This window comes from Pseudoliparis swirei, chromosome 24 (assembly GCF_029220125.1).
Source record: "Pseudoliparis swirei isolate HS2019 ecotype Mariana Trench chromosome 24, NWPU_hadal_v1, whole genome shotgun sequence".
Classification (NCBI taxonomy): Eukaryota; Metazoa; Chordata; class Actinopteri; order Perciformes; family Liparidae; genus Pseudoliparis; species Pseudoliparis swirei.
The window spans coordinates 18,483,628-18,499,650 of record NC_079411.1 but is presented as its reverse complement, the minus strand read 5'-3'; the positions used below and the strand labels follow the sequence as shown (position 1 = coordinate 18,499,650).

The 16,023-nt window shown below is 45.9% G+C and overlaps 1 long non-coding RNA gene across 1 annotated transcript; it reads left to right on the top strand.

Moving 5' to 3' along the window:
• The first annotated feature begins 300 nt into the window (after positions 1-300).
• Positions 301-15,346, top strand: LOC130189861 (uncharacterized). The gene is made up of 3 exons (XR_008830869.1): positions 301-666; positions 4,399-4,518; positions 14,481-15,346. It is a non-coding gene; the product is annotated as an uncharacterized LOC130189861 (long non-coding RNA).
• The last annotated feature ends 677 nt before the right edge of the window (positions 15,347-16,023 follow it).

The following is a 16,023-nucleotide window of genomic DNA, read 5'->3' as shown; positions in this document are numbered from 1 at the left end:
ACGAGCCAGTGACGCGCTGAAAATAACCAGGTTACCACATAGCGCCGGTCCATTTTGGGGAGGGCCCAACACGAGGGCGCAGCTCCGTATATCTGCTCCTTCCAGCTGTTTGGGAATATCCTGCTCGTGATATGGAGGCTGTGCAGCATGGCCAGTGGCGACAGCGGGCTACCCCCCACCCCCTTTTTTTTTTAAGGGAGAAGGGGCGGGAGGAGGAGGGAAGGGGGACTGAGAGGGGAGGGGGAGGGGGGGGGGAGACTGGCACAAGGCGCGACACTGTTGCGTCTGCATGTTGCGTTTCCCTCCCTCGGACAGAGGGGTAAAGCTATAGGCCTGGGAGGGAGGAGGGGGGGGGGGCGACTGTCCGACTTCTTACAACCCCCCCCCCTCCCTCCCTCCCCAACCCCCAAAAGGATCACCTTGCTCAATCTGGGATGCGTGCCACACCGAGCGATCACATATTACCGGGGCGGCGGCGGAGCCGGAGCTGCCAGTGGATGGACGCTCTAAGTTCCAACTTCGCTCGCGGTCTTCTCCGAGCAGCCGACGCTTTTTCACGCGAAGTCCCCGCGTGGCTTTGCCGGGATGCCCGACACCTGCGCGGCACGCCGGTACGGTTGACACACCAACCGGGCTCAGCATCACCTCCTTCAGCGGGTTCAATGGGTACGTATCGGACAGATCGCAGGGATATTTTAACCCCTCCTCCTCCCCCTTCCTCCTTTTCGCATTCCTTCATTATTTCGCCTGGAAGTAAAAACGTGTGGTAGAAAAAAAAGAGATATTTCCAGGATCAAGTGGTGGACATTTAGTAGCTTCCCCCACATGAGTCCATGGGAATGGTGATGGGTGGTGATGATGATAAGGGTGTGGGTCAGAGGCTGGGTCTTTGCGGGCAAGGTGAGTCCTACATTTGTTCAACTGGCCTACAAAGTCCCAGTTTCTGGCTCATGTGACCAACAAGTTTCAGTTGACACAGTCTACACGTCTGCTGCATATTAAGAACAAGCAATAGGGAACAGATGGGGAGTCTTCCGTGGAATATAAATAGTTTTTCTTCATTGGAGCACAGGAGATAAAGTCTCACTATGAAGCCCGATAGTTCAGTAAACAAACTGCTGACGTGTAATAGGATCTAATATTTCTTTTTGTTGGGGGATATTATGGCGATACCATCGAGACAAACCGTAAAATAGGCCCAACAAGGTCACCACAGAGCACTAATAGTACCACAAAACCCAATTTAACAAGTAATGACGTCCAACTATTATACAAAAGTATTCCAATGTATGAGAACGGTACCCAACAAGAGGACATATATATATATATATATATGTCCTCTTGTTGGGTACCGTTATATATATATATATATAAATTAATGATCTTGTAGTTCAGATGGGACAACCAGTGAATGTCTGTGCTTAATAGTGAGTGAAAATCTTTTGTAGTGGTCTTGAACTTGAACTTTGCAGCATTGTGAAGGAGAAGCATGCTTCTTCAGCGAGTCAGAAAAGCGGAGCAGAGGGCGTTTCTTGTTCCAACGACGAACAACGTTCACATGCCCACTTCTCCAGAAAAACGAAGTGCAGTATTTGATTAATATTTGTTTTCATCAAATCCTATTCCATTATAGCCTAGTCAAAAATAGACTAAAATGAGAAAAGCTAAATTCAAAGTGAAAATCTTCTTCATTGAAAAGACATGAATACAACTTACGATTGGCTGCGTTACAAGCACCCTCCTTAAATTTTAGACAGGCCATTTAGTCCAACATTTAACTATTTATGTCTGAGTGCTCCAAACTCGACATAAACACACTGAAGGGAATAAAAAACCCAGAGTGTCAAACTCCATTTCGTTGAACAAGAGTGTGAAGTGGGGAAGAAATTGTTTCGGAGGCCCGTTTCTATATCCGTCCTGACCCTAGTATGCCGTAGATGCCTCGCTAATGAATTTAGCATCCTGACACGAGATGCTTTACGTAATTAATAGAGCGCAGGGTCACCATGGCATCTCCATGCTGCAAGTGACACATAGGTAAGACATTTGCTGAAGCATGGGATTTTTAATTTTAAGAAAACCAACGAGACCTCAGAGTTTATTAAAACGCACCTAAAAACGCGTGACACGGACTCCCTTCTGGGCACCGCCGCAGTGGGTGGGAAGCGGTCACGTTAATCATGTACATCAGTCTTATTCAAAACTTAAGCGTCTGATCATACGTTATTTGCGGGCCGTTTATGTCAGTGGCAGGTCATCCGTTTCTCCACGCCGGCTGTTACTTGTTACGTCTGCAAGGAGTTGCTCGGGACTTCATCCAACTCCTCAAGTTCTAATTCTATTATTTGCGATTGTTACACACGTAGGAAACATTTCATCCTAGTTATCAGATGATACAAAATAAATCAACTAAAATTAAATTAAATAGAGATTAAAAGAGGCCCCTGGTTTCCCCTCCAGTGTGGCCCAGTGAAGCTCGACAGCACCTTCGCAGAAAGCAGTTAAAACCCCTCGGGCCAAAAGCGCTCCATATATGCCGCAGGAGAAGACGAGAGCCGAGGGCCTAGTAAGGGAGGCCTGGTGGAACGAGCCTGCTTTGAATAAGCAGCACGGCTCTTGGTGAGCTCTGGGAGAGTCACCAGGAGCACTGATTAAAGTTGGGATATTAAACAGTGTGGGCTGCTCCCGTCTGCCAATCCTCTCCCAGTGGCATTTCATATTGTTTAAAAAGGCCCAACCGGGCTCATCTCGCTACGCAGCGTTGCTTACATCTTTTTTTTCCACCACGGCTGTCTCATATTCTCTCCTCGCACCATTTGTTTTCAGGGTTGTTAGCTTACTTTAAATAGAAGGTTTTTTTCCCGACAGGTTGTTCGGCGCTCCCGGTCACTGGGTTCACTCAGCTCTCAGTATGGCTATTTGTTATTATGAGCATCCTATACAAAACCTCTTCACATTGTGTTTACCCTTTTCCGTGTACGCTGAACACACAAGAGCTTTCCTTCTCTGTGTTGATTCAACCCCCTTTGAAAATCCTAATAAAACTCGGACATTATAGATATACAATTCATAAATACTGTAAAGCGTGCTCGCCTTTTGTGAAATATAAAACCCGAACCGCCCCCCAGTGTTGCTCTAAGTTGTTGCATTTCTTCAGCCCTGCGACTGAGCGAACAGACACCAAAGCAATGCACCGAGCCAGCAAAATGTTGTAGTTTGATCTCGAAAGTTTGGAATGAGACAGAGAGACAGATTAAGCGAGGGAGGCAGGGGGAGAGAAAAGGCAGCAAGAAAAGTGAGGGACTTTTAGGGGCAGCTGTGTTTTATTAACCCAGTCATAATGCCCCTAAAAATCCTTATTGCTCTTGCAATGATCAACAAATCTCCTGTTTGCAACATGCAGAGGTATCTGTGAGCAGGGGTGCACACGACAACCTGTCGAGCTGGGGGGGGCACAGGTCAATGTATGCTGTATGTTATGACCACACGTGTAACATTCAGAGAGCGTAGAAGCGCTTATTTGATCACAGAGCATGTGTGTGTGTGTGTGTGTGCGTGTGTGGAGGGGGGGGGGGGGGCTCAATCGAGCGAACAGTAACCTTCGTCGCACAACTCTATCTGAACCACACAGGCTGAATGAGCAACGCACTAACAATACCAATGTTTCCCTTTTGGCAGACTTGTGAACTGCGCTGTCAAATCCTAGTAGTTTAACATGCAGACGGGGGACTCAACACTACTTGTCCTTTGGTATTTTGACTTTGCAATCAGGTGCCAAGGGACAGACAAAGAGACTGACAGAGAGAGAGAGAGAGAGAGAGATAGGCAGGTATACTGAGAAATAAGGCAAGCTGGCAAGCAGCGAAGGCAGACTCACAGTGCAGGCCGCTAAAGAGACAGGCGGGCAGATGGGCGCATGAAGACATGGAAACAATGAGACAAGACGGCAGGGCACAGATAGATTTGGCGAATGACAACAGGGCAGACAGGAGAGGAAGAAAAGAAAACAAAGGACATGCAGCGATACAGGCAAGAGAGAGACACAAGCAGGCTGCGGGGGGGACTGGGGTCCAGGTGTGGCGAGGTGGGCTGTCACGGCGGGAGAGTGGGCGGTGTGGGGTAGAACGCTCGATGTCGGGGAGTGAGTGAGTGAGTGAGTGAGTCATCATAGGTAGGTCACTCTGTCGAGTTTCCTTGTGGGGACGGCCGCCGCTGAAGGGAGGAAGGAAGAATGCTCCACTCATCGGGGGGACAGAGGCAGACAGACAAGGGAGTGAGGGAAAGTGTGGACAATGACTCAGGGCCATGAACCACATGGCGATGGAGGGAGGGAGGGAGAAAGGAAGGGAGGGAGAAATTACTCATCATAGCATGTGGACTCTCATACGAATATCACAGGACTGACGATGTGCTTCCCCTTGCGGCTGCTACTCGGCCTCCACCCAGCCGTCCTCCCTGCCCGAGGCGCCGACACCTCGCTTTTACCAACCGAGGAACCGAGTGAAGATGGCGATCAGGGTGAGCAGGCGGTCAAATAATTTATTTTTCTATTTTTTCATTAAAGCCGATCCTTTCCAGTTTGAGCATCTCAGGGCGTCATGAGGCACAAACTGACTTTTGTTCTTCTTCCATCAAGACCTCCCACTCCCACAAATGTCTCCGTCACCTGGCTTTCCGCAGCCTGCGCGTGACTGCCGAGTGCATGCTGAAGAATCAGCATCACTACCTCACAAAAGCCATTTGAATTTCATCGGTGGCTGTGAGAGCTGTGACACGGGTCATTCTGGGTGTGAGACAGTCGAATCACAGGCCAAGCAGGCCAGGCTGCTACAGTTTTTATAGAAACCTGGCTCAGGTCCTGTTTTTAATCAAGATGGATAAGTATTATCGCGTGTAAATATTGAGGCATTCTGAAACATAGCGGTCCCCGTCTGCTTACGTTTGGGTTTTAAATTACAGCAAGTCGGTGCAGGCCTCTCTGCTCTTTCTCCGAATTAGGCAATACTGTCAACATTTGTCATCAAAGGAACTTTCAAAAGTACTGAAAATGGCTTCATGAGCGTGCGCCTGCAGTTCCCCGAGAACAGACATCTCAAGTCCAGCAGCTTCCTTCTCCCGAAGCTGGATGGACAAAACGTCCCTTTCATGGCTGCGTTGATCCATCTTCACGGTGATAAATGTGCCAATACAGCGAGCCTGCAGATGACAGAGTTGTCTTGAGTGATGACAACACAGAGAATCATCAACGGGTGAATGGGCTACAGGCCAGAACTGCACCATGGCTTCTCTTAATCTGCCTGACACTCAGCGGCTCAAGCTGCACATGTCCTTGAACGTGAGTGGTGGCGATTCCAGCTTTAAACCACAGCTCGGGGGGGGGGGGGAGGATGCAGTCAGCAGACTGTATAAAAACACACATGTCCGCCAGGTCTACGTCATATGTGTGTGTCCTATACACCTGATTCTCCCAACTTTTTAAACCTTTAAAATCAACAACAATTTTTTTTGCATTAAGTACACCGCAGTGGTATGACTCAACAGGTGAAAGGAACTCACGCCATAAGACTACTTCAGCCCCCCCTGAAGGTTGCCTTCAGGGTGTGGGCTGATAGAGCTCCGACACCAGAAGAACCACTCAGATCCAGAGCAAACACTGCAGACAAAAGAGTGCAAGAAAAATCGGAGCAGAGCTTCCCTCTGTCGACCCCTCCATCAGCTTGAGCTTGCTTTGGTATGACTGCAGCAAATTATAGCGAGGAGGGCAACACGCAATATATCCATATATCAATATATCTGTGATGGTAATCTTGGTTTTGGTAATCCCTTTAGCTGAAGGAATGTGAAGCTGTTTGATGTCCACTGCCTGTGTGGCTTGTTGCATTAGTTCTTTGGATATATTCTCGTGATAATTGTTTATATGTGGTTACCAAGTGGAGATTTAAGAATCCCGGAATCAAAAAATGGGTTGCATTAACGTGAAATCAGTTGTTTGTAGATACTTTTACCAATAGTTATGTAGCTGTTGCGTAGCTAACGGAATTGACAAAGCTAACGTTAGCTCGTTCATACATAACCTGTTTGGACTGGATGTGGAATATTGGCGTGATAAAAAAGCTGTTTGAAAATTGGAAAGAGTTTAATTTATTTAGTAATAATTACAAAATGTTATTCTACACAGTCTGCTTAGCAAAACCAGCCTGTTAGCACAGCAGCTGCTTCAGTGCTCCACCTGCGTCCGTGTTCAGGGACAGTACTGAGTGCAGGTCGCCTGCGTTTATCAGTGGCTCTGAGTCGGCGATGCACTCAGCTGTGATAACACAGCTGAGTGCATCGCCATTCAGAGTAGTGAGTGAGGAGTCAGTCGAAGGCAGAGGAAAACAGACGATTAAAAAGGTGTATTGAGAAAGTGTGTCACCGCAAACAAGAGAGGTCGCAGCAATAACTGGCCGCACAAAATAATAAGTTGTTTGCTGCGTCGGGGTGCGATATAAGCCGCCGACAGACACCGCGGCCCGGAGAGCATAATGATGACGCTGCATTAAAAAGGTTAAACAAAAACGTTACACAAGACTACAGGTGTAGAAGGTGTGCCTCTGTTGAAATTAACTCGTTTGACTTGGGGATCAGCACTGTGTGCACACCAATGTGTACTCAGTCACACATTCGCACGTCCACACACTTTAACCCTCGACCTCTCATCACGCTGTTTGCTTTTCATCTGGAACGTCAAACTGCTCGCGGCTGTGGAGCTTTTCCGCGGCGGCCTGCGTTTAGATCAGTTGGTAGCCGGGCCTCCAGACTGTTTGTCTTTGTGATTACGTTTGTATTGTGTGAGTTTGTGCAATATTGTGAGCAGACACAGTTGAGAAAATGCTCCACTGCCTTCGTTTGAGTTCGCCCGACATATTTTTGAAAAGTCATTCCTCCTCATCTCCTCTTATCAACTGACAACCACAAACTGAGCCACGCCGGGTTTCCAGTATTTGGGGTCAACGATGCATGCTGGCAGACCTCGTCGCCACGTCCTCTTTGCGTTCTCTCTCTGCAGGGCGATGGACAGATGTCTGCTCGATGCCGCGGCTACAGTCACGCCGGTGTGCTGAGTCAGCAAGTGAGTGGTCAAGTGCATGGGAGTGAGGAAAAGCAGGTGTTTGTTTTGGCAGCGGGTCAAAAGTTGCCAAAGAAGCGGTTCAACTGCCCAAAGTCACCAAACAAACCTGCGGCGGTGAGCGTCTGATCCGTCACAGTGGAAACGTTTTTTGTGAGCTAAGAGGGCTAATGGCGAGCCCGTTTCAGTCGGGTGTTTCTTTAAAAAAAAAAAGTTAAAGCAAAACAAACCGGTTTGTCCAAATGTCTTTTATTTGTGACATTTGCAGCAAACAAGGGGGTGCAGTACACATTTTCAGCTAATTGGGGGTACGGCAGCCTCATGGCTGCTCTGATCTTTTCTTCTCCTCGCTGTGGCTCTGTTGAAGTCCCATCGACCGGCTCGAGCCAACATCCTCCGTCCAGAGGGCCGTCCTCTGTGCCAAGCTTGGCTCGGAGGATTTTTATTAAATTATTTTTCGAAAAGGGAAAACCCAGCTTCCCCAACTACCTTTCATTAGCGAAAAGAGGTTTTCCGATTCTATCAAAGGCTGTCAATGGAACTTATTCAAGCCACTTGGGAAATATCAATTGCAGAATTTTGTTTGGAGGGGGGAGGTTGGCTAAATCATTGGTCATAGCGCAACGTGATTCAGCCAGTTGGTTTCCAGAAGAAGAAAGGGCGATTGTGCGGACGTGTTTTTATATAGTGTTGTAGGCAAGTACTGTGGCTCTGCAGAGCACACATGCAGCTAGAGGTCTGTGGAATATCAGCATCTGTATTGCTTTTATAACTGTAACCTTTGCAACTGATGTGGCCATGACTAAGTTGCCTCTGTGTGTGTGTGTGTGTGTCTGGTTAAGTGTTGAAAGAAGAGCTGTCTTATGTTTGCATCAGAGTGATGGTAGCTACAATGAGACAGACGGGCTTGCGTCGACCTTGATCCCGGTAATGCGCCTTCTTGGAACTTGACTCTCATTCCTCGTGGAGAACGACTCAAGAGCCAAAACGTTTTTAGAAAAAAGAAAATGTATTATACATCTGCATCCCAAATATTCACATACAGATTAATGAAGCTCCATACTTGGGTTGACAGCGTTTTATTTTTCCTCCTTTATGACCTTGTGTTTTCTTGTTATACTTGGCTACTCGTCCCCTCGGCACATTTAAGGGGGGGGGGGGTATTGGGCAGTGTGGACGTGGGAATGTAAACATGATGTACGGACAGACAGTATGGATATACGGTGGAACAGTGTGTACACATGTGTGTTATGGCGGATGTCATGTCACTTTTGACGATGGTAAATGTTTGTATATGTGTACGGTGCAGACGGCGTTGCTGCTTCCAGCCCTTTTTTCCGCAAAGAGTTTTAGCCTTTCACAAAGGTTTCATTTTATTTAATTTTAATACATTACAGTAAAACTTGCTCTTAATCTTTTTCTGTCTAAAGTGAATATACATTTTAGACAGACACATTTCAAGAGGTTTGCTCATTTGTAAATAATACCAATGCACAATTAAACGCAGATACTCTTTATTTTTTATTTATGGAGCCGTGCATCTGCATCTGCAAATATTTCAAAATAAAAGCCCGGTTTTATGAAGGAATCCTGTACACAAAACGACTTTGAAGAGATCCCTCTCAGGTTAATATGTAGTATATGAAACTACCGCGAGCACCCTGTTAGCGTAGCTTAGCATAAAGACTGGAAACAGCGAGCCTGACCACTTGCATCTCGGTCTGAGCTCTCGTTCTCTCCGTTTGCTCGCATGTGACGATATTCGAGACTCCCCGTGCACTTCATTGTCAAACAGCCCTTTGGCTCTATTAAGCAAGCGAGCCCTTATCTTGTCAGCAGCGCCTTAGCAACAGCTACAGTCGAGTCTTTATAAATCAACTTGTTATACAGGAACGTCTGCGTGATAGAATCAACACTCCCCCTTCCCCCAAGGCTGAATGGGAGGATGGGGGTTAGAGGGTGATGGATGTTTGGAGGAGAAGCTTCGCTCAACTTCGGCAGTCCCCATCTCTCCATCGTCCCCCCTGCACCCACCCATCCCTCCATCATCCCCTCTTCTCCAGTAGAACGTGTTGCAAAGCAGACAGAGTCCAAAGAGCTATTACAGAACCTGGGGGACTAACACAAATGTAAATCCTCAAAACCTTCGTGTGAGTTTGCAGTTGTGTAGATTTCACCAGCGACCGCACATTCTCAGGTAAAATAATCCAGTCCAATAGAGGCGCGGCTAGAACAAATATATAATCGAACTCATCATCCTCAACAAGCGCACTGACATCCAAATAATCCAAGCCATTTCTAACATTATACCTGAAGATAACTACTTTATTAATGCAGGCAGTTGAGTCACACTTGAATTTATATCTAAATTAAATCAGATATAATATCGCTGAATACCAAGTGTATCTCATCTGCCTGTATTAATTAAGATAAGATAAGATATATACTTTATTAATCCCCAAGGGGAAATTAGTTCTCTGCATTTAACCCATCCTTAGTTATTAAGGAGCAGTGGGCTGCAGTGATGCGCCCGGGAAGCAACTGGGGGTTCAGTGCCTTGCTCAAGGACACTTCGACTTGCTACTAATGGGGAGAGCCGGGATCGAACCGACAACCTTGGGGTTGCAGGACGACCCCCTTACCCCACTGAGCTACAGCCGCCCCCTAAGTTATATATATATATATATATATATATATATATATACACTACCGTTCAAAAGTTTGGGATCACCCAGACAATTTCGTGTTTTCCATGAAAACTCACACTTTTATTTATCAAATGAGTTGCAAAATGTATAGAAAATATAGTCAGGACATTGACAAGGTTAGAAATAATGATTTGTATTTGAAGTATTAATTTTTTTCTTCAAACTTTGCTTTCGTCAAAGAATGCTCCTTTTGCAGCAATTACAGCATTGCAGACCTTTGGCATTCTAGCTGCTAATTTGTTGAGGTAATCTGTTGAAATTTCACCCCACGCTTCCTGAAGCACCTGCCACAAGTTGGATTGGCTTGATGGGCACTTCTTGCGGACCATACGGTCAAGCTGCTCCCACAACAGCTCAATGGGGTTGAGATCTGGTGACTGTGCTGGCCACTCCATTACAGACAGCATACCAGCTGCCTGCTTCTTCCCGAAATAGTTCTTGCACAATGTGGAGGTGTGCTTTGGGTCATTGTCCTGTTGGAGGAGGAAATTGGCTCCAATCAAGCGCTGCCCACAGGGTATGGCATGGCGTTGCAAAATGGAGTGATAGCCTTCCTTATTTAAAATCCCTTTTACCTGGTACAAATCTCCCACTTTACCAGCACCAAAGCAGCCCCAGACCATCACATTACCTCCACCATGCTTGACAGATTGTGTCAGGCACTCTTCCAGCACCTGTTCTGCGTCTCACAGATGTTCTTCTGTGTGATCCAAACACCTCAAACTTGGATTCATCTGTCCATAACACCTTTTTCCAATCTTCCTCTGTCCAATGCCTGTGTTCTTTTGCCCATACCAATCTTTTCTTTTTTATTGGCCAGTCTCAGATATGGCTTTTTCTTTGCCACTCTGCCTAGAAGGCCAGCATCCCGGAGTCGCCTCTTCACTGTCGACGTTGACACTGGCATTTTGCGGGTACCATTTAAAGAAGCTGCCAGTTGAGGACCTGTGAGGCGTCTATTTCTCAAACTAGAGACTCTAATGTACTTGTCTTCTTGCTGAGTTGTGCACCGGGGCCTCCCACTTCTCTTTCTGCTCTGGTTAGAGCCCGTTTGTGCTGTTCTCTGAAGGGAGTAGTACACACCGCTGTAGGAAATTTTCAGTTTATTTGCAATTTCTCGCATGGAATAGCCTTCATTTCTAAGAACAAGAATAGACTGGCGAGTTTCACAGGAAACTTCTTTTTTTCTGGCCATTTTGAGAGTCTTATCGAACCCACAAATGTGATGCTCCAGATAATCAACTAGCTCAAAGGAAGGCCAGTTGTATAGCTTATATATATTTTTTCAGCTGTGCTAACATAATTGCACAAGGGTTTTCAAGGGTTTTATAATCATCCATTAGTCTTCTAAGGCGATTAGCAAACACAATGTACCATTTGAACACTGGAGTGATAGTTGCTGGAAATGGGCCTCTATACACCTATGGAGATATTTCATTAGAAACCAGACGTTTCCACCTAGAATAGTCATTTACCACATTAACAATGTATAGAGTGTATTTCTGATTGATTTAATGTTATCTTCATTGAAAAAACCAGTGCTTTTCTTTGAAAAATAAGGACTTTCTAAGTGATCCCAAACTTTTGAACGGTAGTGCATATAAAAATATATATATCAGTAGTAGTTTCATCCTATCATACATGTGAGACACGAGACACCAGCTGAACCATGTGACCACCATTTATACTTTCATTGGGACTTCATACATACAGTTTGTGTTACCAGTGAGCACTTTCCTGCCCTCTTATATTAACCTTTTTCTGACATTACATTTCTAAAACATGATCTCATTTAACTGTTATTGATAGTCGCCTCGGATTCACTCATTTTCTGGCTGCAAAGATCACTAAATAATCTTTGCAAGATCTCGGTGAGACCAAATCAAGCTGTTTTCATTTGCCCTCCGAGGTATTAACCGGCAGCCTGGCAGCGTCCACCTCGCCATCAGTCGGATGAACACGGAAAGAATAGAAAGCTCTGGGCTCAGCCTCTGTTCGGGAAACTGGAGCATTTACATGAAGGGCAGCCGACACATTACCGGTGGATCATTTCTCGCAGCTGGAGAAATGATCGAAGATCACTAGCTGTGGGAATAAAAAATGGCTCGTTGGACACAGAACTTTGGCTCAATATAATATGATATGACGCTTCATCCGTTAATACCAGCCCAACGGAGAAGGGCCTCTGACTTACTTCATTTAGATTGGGGAGCACCCAAAACAGCAACTCAGGAAAGGTTTGGCAACACGGGCCACCCTCTCAGTCCGGTAGCTCATGTTGCAGGCAATTTGGTAGGCAAACATCCCATTTGTATGCGGGCTGAATCTAGAAGCAAACAGCATTGTATTGGCACCGCGTTGCGTTACGGCGACATATTCGTGAGGACTTTGTCACACTGCCACAGATACTGGCGCCTTCAGTGACATTATGGGACTCTTTTCAACGTCAGCGTCCACTTTGGTTGTCAAAGCAAGTCGGGGCTGTTTGCAAGAACTCTGGCAGTCAAATGTGACCCCCTTCAGCTGGTGAGCGCCGCGTTAACGGCCTTGTTCTTTGTGGCGCCGGCGTGGCTCGGGCACAGAGGGTTGCGTTGTATTGCAGACGATCAAGATAATCGAGCGGTCACAGTGCGGAGTTCCTGGAAGCAGACTGTATGAGCGAGGTTCTCTTCTCTATCTCTCACCTCCTGTCAGTTTGTGTTCCCCTTATTGGCAACTTTTACACAGGAACACATTGGAGTGGGAGAGTACATGAGAAGATGTGTGTTTAAAGGGAGAGTAAAACATGGCTTCTTGTTTTAGCAACTTAGGTTTGCCTCCTGAAAGTCAAGGCGCTTAATTAAGTTGTCTGTTAAAAAAACGTGATATTTGTTTTTTTTAACGATCACGTCTTGCGAGTGATATGTGCAGTGCTGGGAAAGTAAAAGGGAGAACCCCCCCCCCCCCCCCAGAGTAAGGACTGGTTTTGTACTGTCAGATTTACAGCCATGGGGTCACCAGTTGAAGCGGCGCTGGAGCAGAGTGGTGCAGAGCTCTCCTTCCTCCCTCTTGGCCTCTTTCTCCTCCCACCCGATTCCTCTCCTCTCCAGTACAGCGTGTGGGTCACTCCGCCATTGTGTGTTTAAAAAGTTATCTTTTCCAGTGAGCGCATGGAAAGAAGTATTCTAACCTGCGCCTGTAACCGAGAGGAGCGGCGCGGCGGAACAATGCTGCATTTAAAGCGAAAGGTCACGCTCACGACTTATCGTAAACGCACGCAGGTGTTCCATCAAAACGGACCCGAGAGTCGCCGCCTTGATTCGTTGACCGGCGAGACTTTCTGTCGATGACGTTGAACTCTTCAGCTGGAGGCGTTGCACCTTCTTCTCTGCAACTCGTCATCGCAACGCTCATGCAACCGATTCTCACAGCGATGTGAACTTGTTCATGGTGGGGCTCTCGCTCTTTTCACATCTGTTAGAAGTGTGCATGCATGTGTGTGTGTGTGTGTCTTTGCATGAAAAGCCTCAGCACTACGGCATTATTCGCAGTATGGAATCCATACAGCACCCTTGGTCTTGAGGGATTTGCCCATGGGGCTTCCTGAAGTACATTTGGCAATTCGAGGGAGCGACGATTGCTACGTTATAATTAAGTAGAAAATAATTACAATTGTTGAACAATTATTGCAACTGAATCACAGTGCGAGACGATATTTGAAATAGCCAGCGTATGATGATCTCTAACGAGAAAAGGAAACCGTGAAAACAAGGCAGCACTTCTGTCTTTTTCTCAGCAAGGCTGTAACAAAACGTGTGAACGTGTGAGTGTGTGTGTGTGTGTGTGTGTTTCTTCCCACTAGTTTACCTGCTGAGCCCTCATGAGAGGTCGAGGCAAGCTCGGTCCGAGCAGGAAGGCAGGATGTTTTTGATGAAGCAGTGGGCTTAATTTAGGACCCAGCATTCTCAGCATCCGTCGCCTAAGTCCTGACGATGTCCACACACAGGGCAGGAGGTGTTTGTGTGTGTGTGTTTGTGTGTGTGTGTGTGTGTTTATCCTGGCAGACGGGTTAAATATTCAAGACACATACACTGACACTGGGTGTGTTGCTAAAAGGATGTGAAGACATGGCCATCCTCCTTTTGAGTAGTTGGAAAATAAGAACTGCAGCTATACAACTGTCTCTTTGATATGATTTCACTGTGATGTATTAATACTGGCAATTAAAAAGTAAAAAGTGTCCCACTTAACCCTGCCAAACAGCCAAAATCTTGATTTCTCCTTCGGAAAGAATTGGCGTAGCTTCAGCTCCTGCTTGGCCGTAAAATAACCAAACAGGCGTCCTCGTTGCCAGCAAACCAGCACAAGACCAATGCCAGCAACCTCTGCCAAAGACTTCAGCTTGTACCCAGTGTTCTCTTACGGGTACAGAAGAGAAATGTTCTGCCTCCTTCTTTGAATCACACTGTTCTTTTCTGGTTTTTTTGGCTGCATGAAATGTTTTATTCATAACACTAGAATAAGAGCAAACCCGGTTGTGAATCACTTTGTAACATTACATGGACCTATATATTTTTTTTAAATCCCTTTTTCTGAGACCGAGGCCTACTCCACATTTGATGAGCACACGTGCTGAAAAGGAGCGATGTGTGTGTGTGTTTTTAAATCTTTATATTTTTTTACAGCTGGTATGAGAGAACCCCGTGACGCTCCGACCCCGAGCCTGCCGCCGCGCTAATGTGGCATTGAGCGAACGTGCTCCGACTTGCAGAGAGAGCCCAGAGAAGAGGCGTGTGGTTGTCACGCATCCGTAAGGAATGGAAAGAACGGAGGACCACACAGTGGCGTGGTCAGATCGGGTTGTCGGGAGGCCATATTTAAAAAGTGGGTCAGAGTCCGCACCCCTAATTTCTCTCTCTCTCTCTACATCTCTCTCTCTCACTCTCTCCTCGCCACACAGCTTCTTCCCCCTCACCCACTCCACGTCTGTATTTCATGCTCTCCGTTCTTTTCCCTCTCTTCCCTGCTGCTTGGCATGTGCAGCCCGAGGCCTCCACGGCGGCAGCAGCTTTTTCCTTCAAGCATCTTCAGATTAAAGGGAACTCCGGGGTGAACGGGTTTAACTTTCTGACTCATAGACATCACCATGAAACCTCTCCAGTTTTATTAATAAAATGGTTTTTTTTGTATGATAAGTTTCCGGACATTTTATTTTTTAATATGCAAACCTGTAGAATTCCTATAGAATATATTCATATATTCGCAAATGTAAACATTTGATGAAGGCAGGTTCAAAATGATAATTTCCTTTTGTTGACATATTTAGAGTCGAAAGGTTTTTACGATAGACCCGGTTCCATGACCTTTCCAGGTTTTCCATGACCGTATGAACCTTGTATATTTTAGGTGTTTTCTTTTCACAAGACTAAAAGTTATGGCAGCAAAATAGCCAACAATGTAATAATTGACCAGTGCAAACCATAAATGTGCCTGTAGTGTCTTGCCTTAACAGAGTATTAGATGGATAATTGAATAAAAAAGGTGAATGTTGCATCGGAAAATGTAGTAATCGAAAAATACTATGAACCTCAGTTGAGAATACAACTCTAGATTGTATGGCTCTTTTCTCCCAAAATGAATTAAGAAATTTGAGGCGGGTTTAAGGAACAGCCATATGATTCATATGCGGGTCCAGTGGCAGCCAGATGAGTTACGAGCTGTTACAATAAGCCTATTCAGTTCATAACGTCCCAAAAATGTGCAGATTTGGCTGTAGCAGTTACACAGGGCTTAGGTACTTTGATCATATGGTAAACAAATCAAGACAAAACAATTGTAGAAAATGCCGTAATGAGCGGAAATGCTTAAACATTTTGGGAATTCGTCTCTAATTGGCTTGGAAGGATGATGTCAGTTTTTATCTGAGAGCAGCTCCACGCTGTCCAGTCGCTGGTCCCCATTGGTTAGTCAAGAGCGGCAACGCACCAGTCAACGGCTGATTAAAACACAATGCCTTTGTTTTAATGCATGTGTTATTAAAAATGTTAAATACTTTATTGTAGATTCAATATTTTAAGTCACAAACATCAGGCTCCCTCATGAGGCTCAAGAAGAAGATAGAAACATTAAATAAAAGCTCATTTATTTGGCGGGCCTAATAAAAGCCCCAGTCTTTGGAAAAGCCCGCTTTAAGTTGTTAGTCTGCAGATGCTTTGGGGATGCATTGCC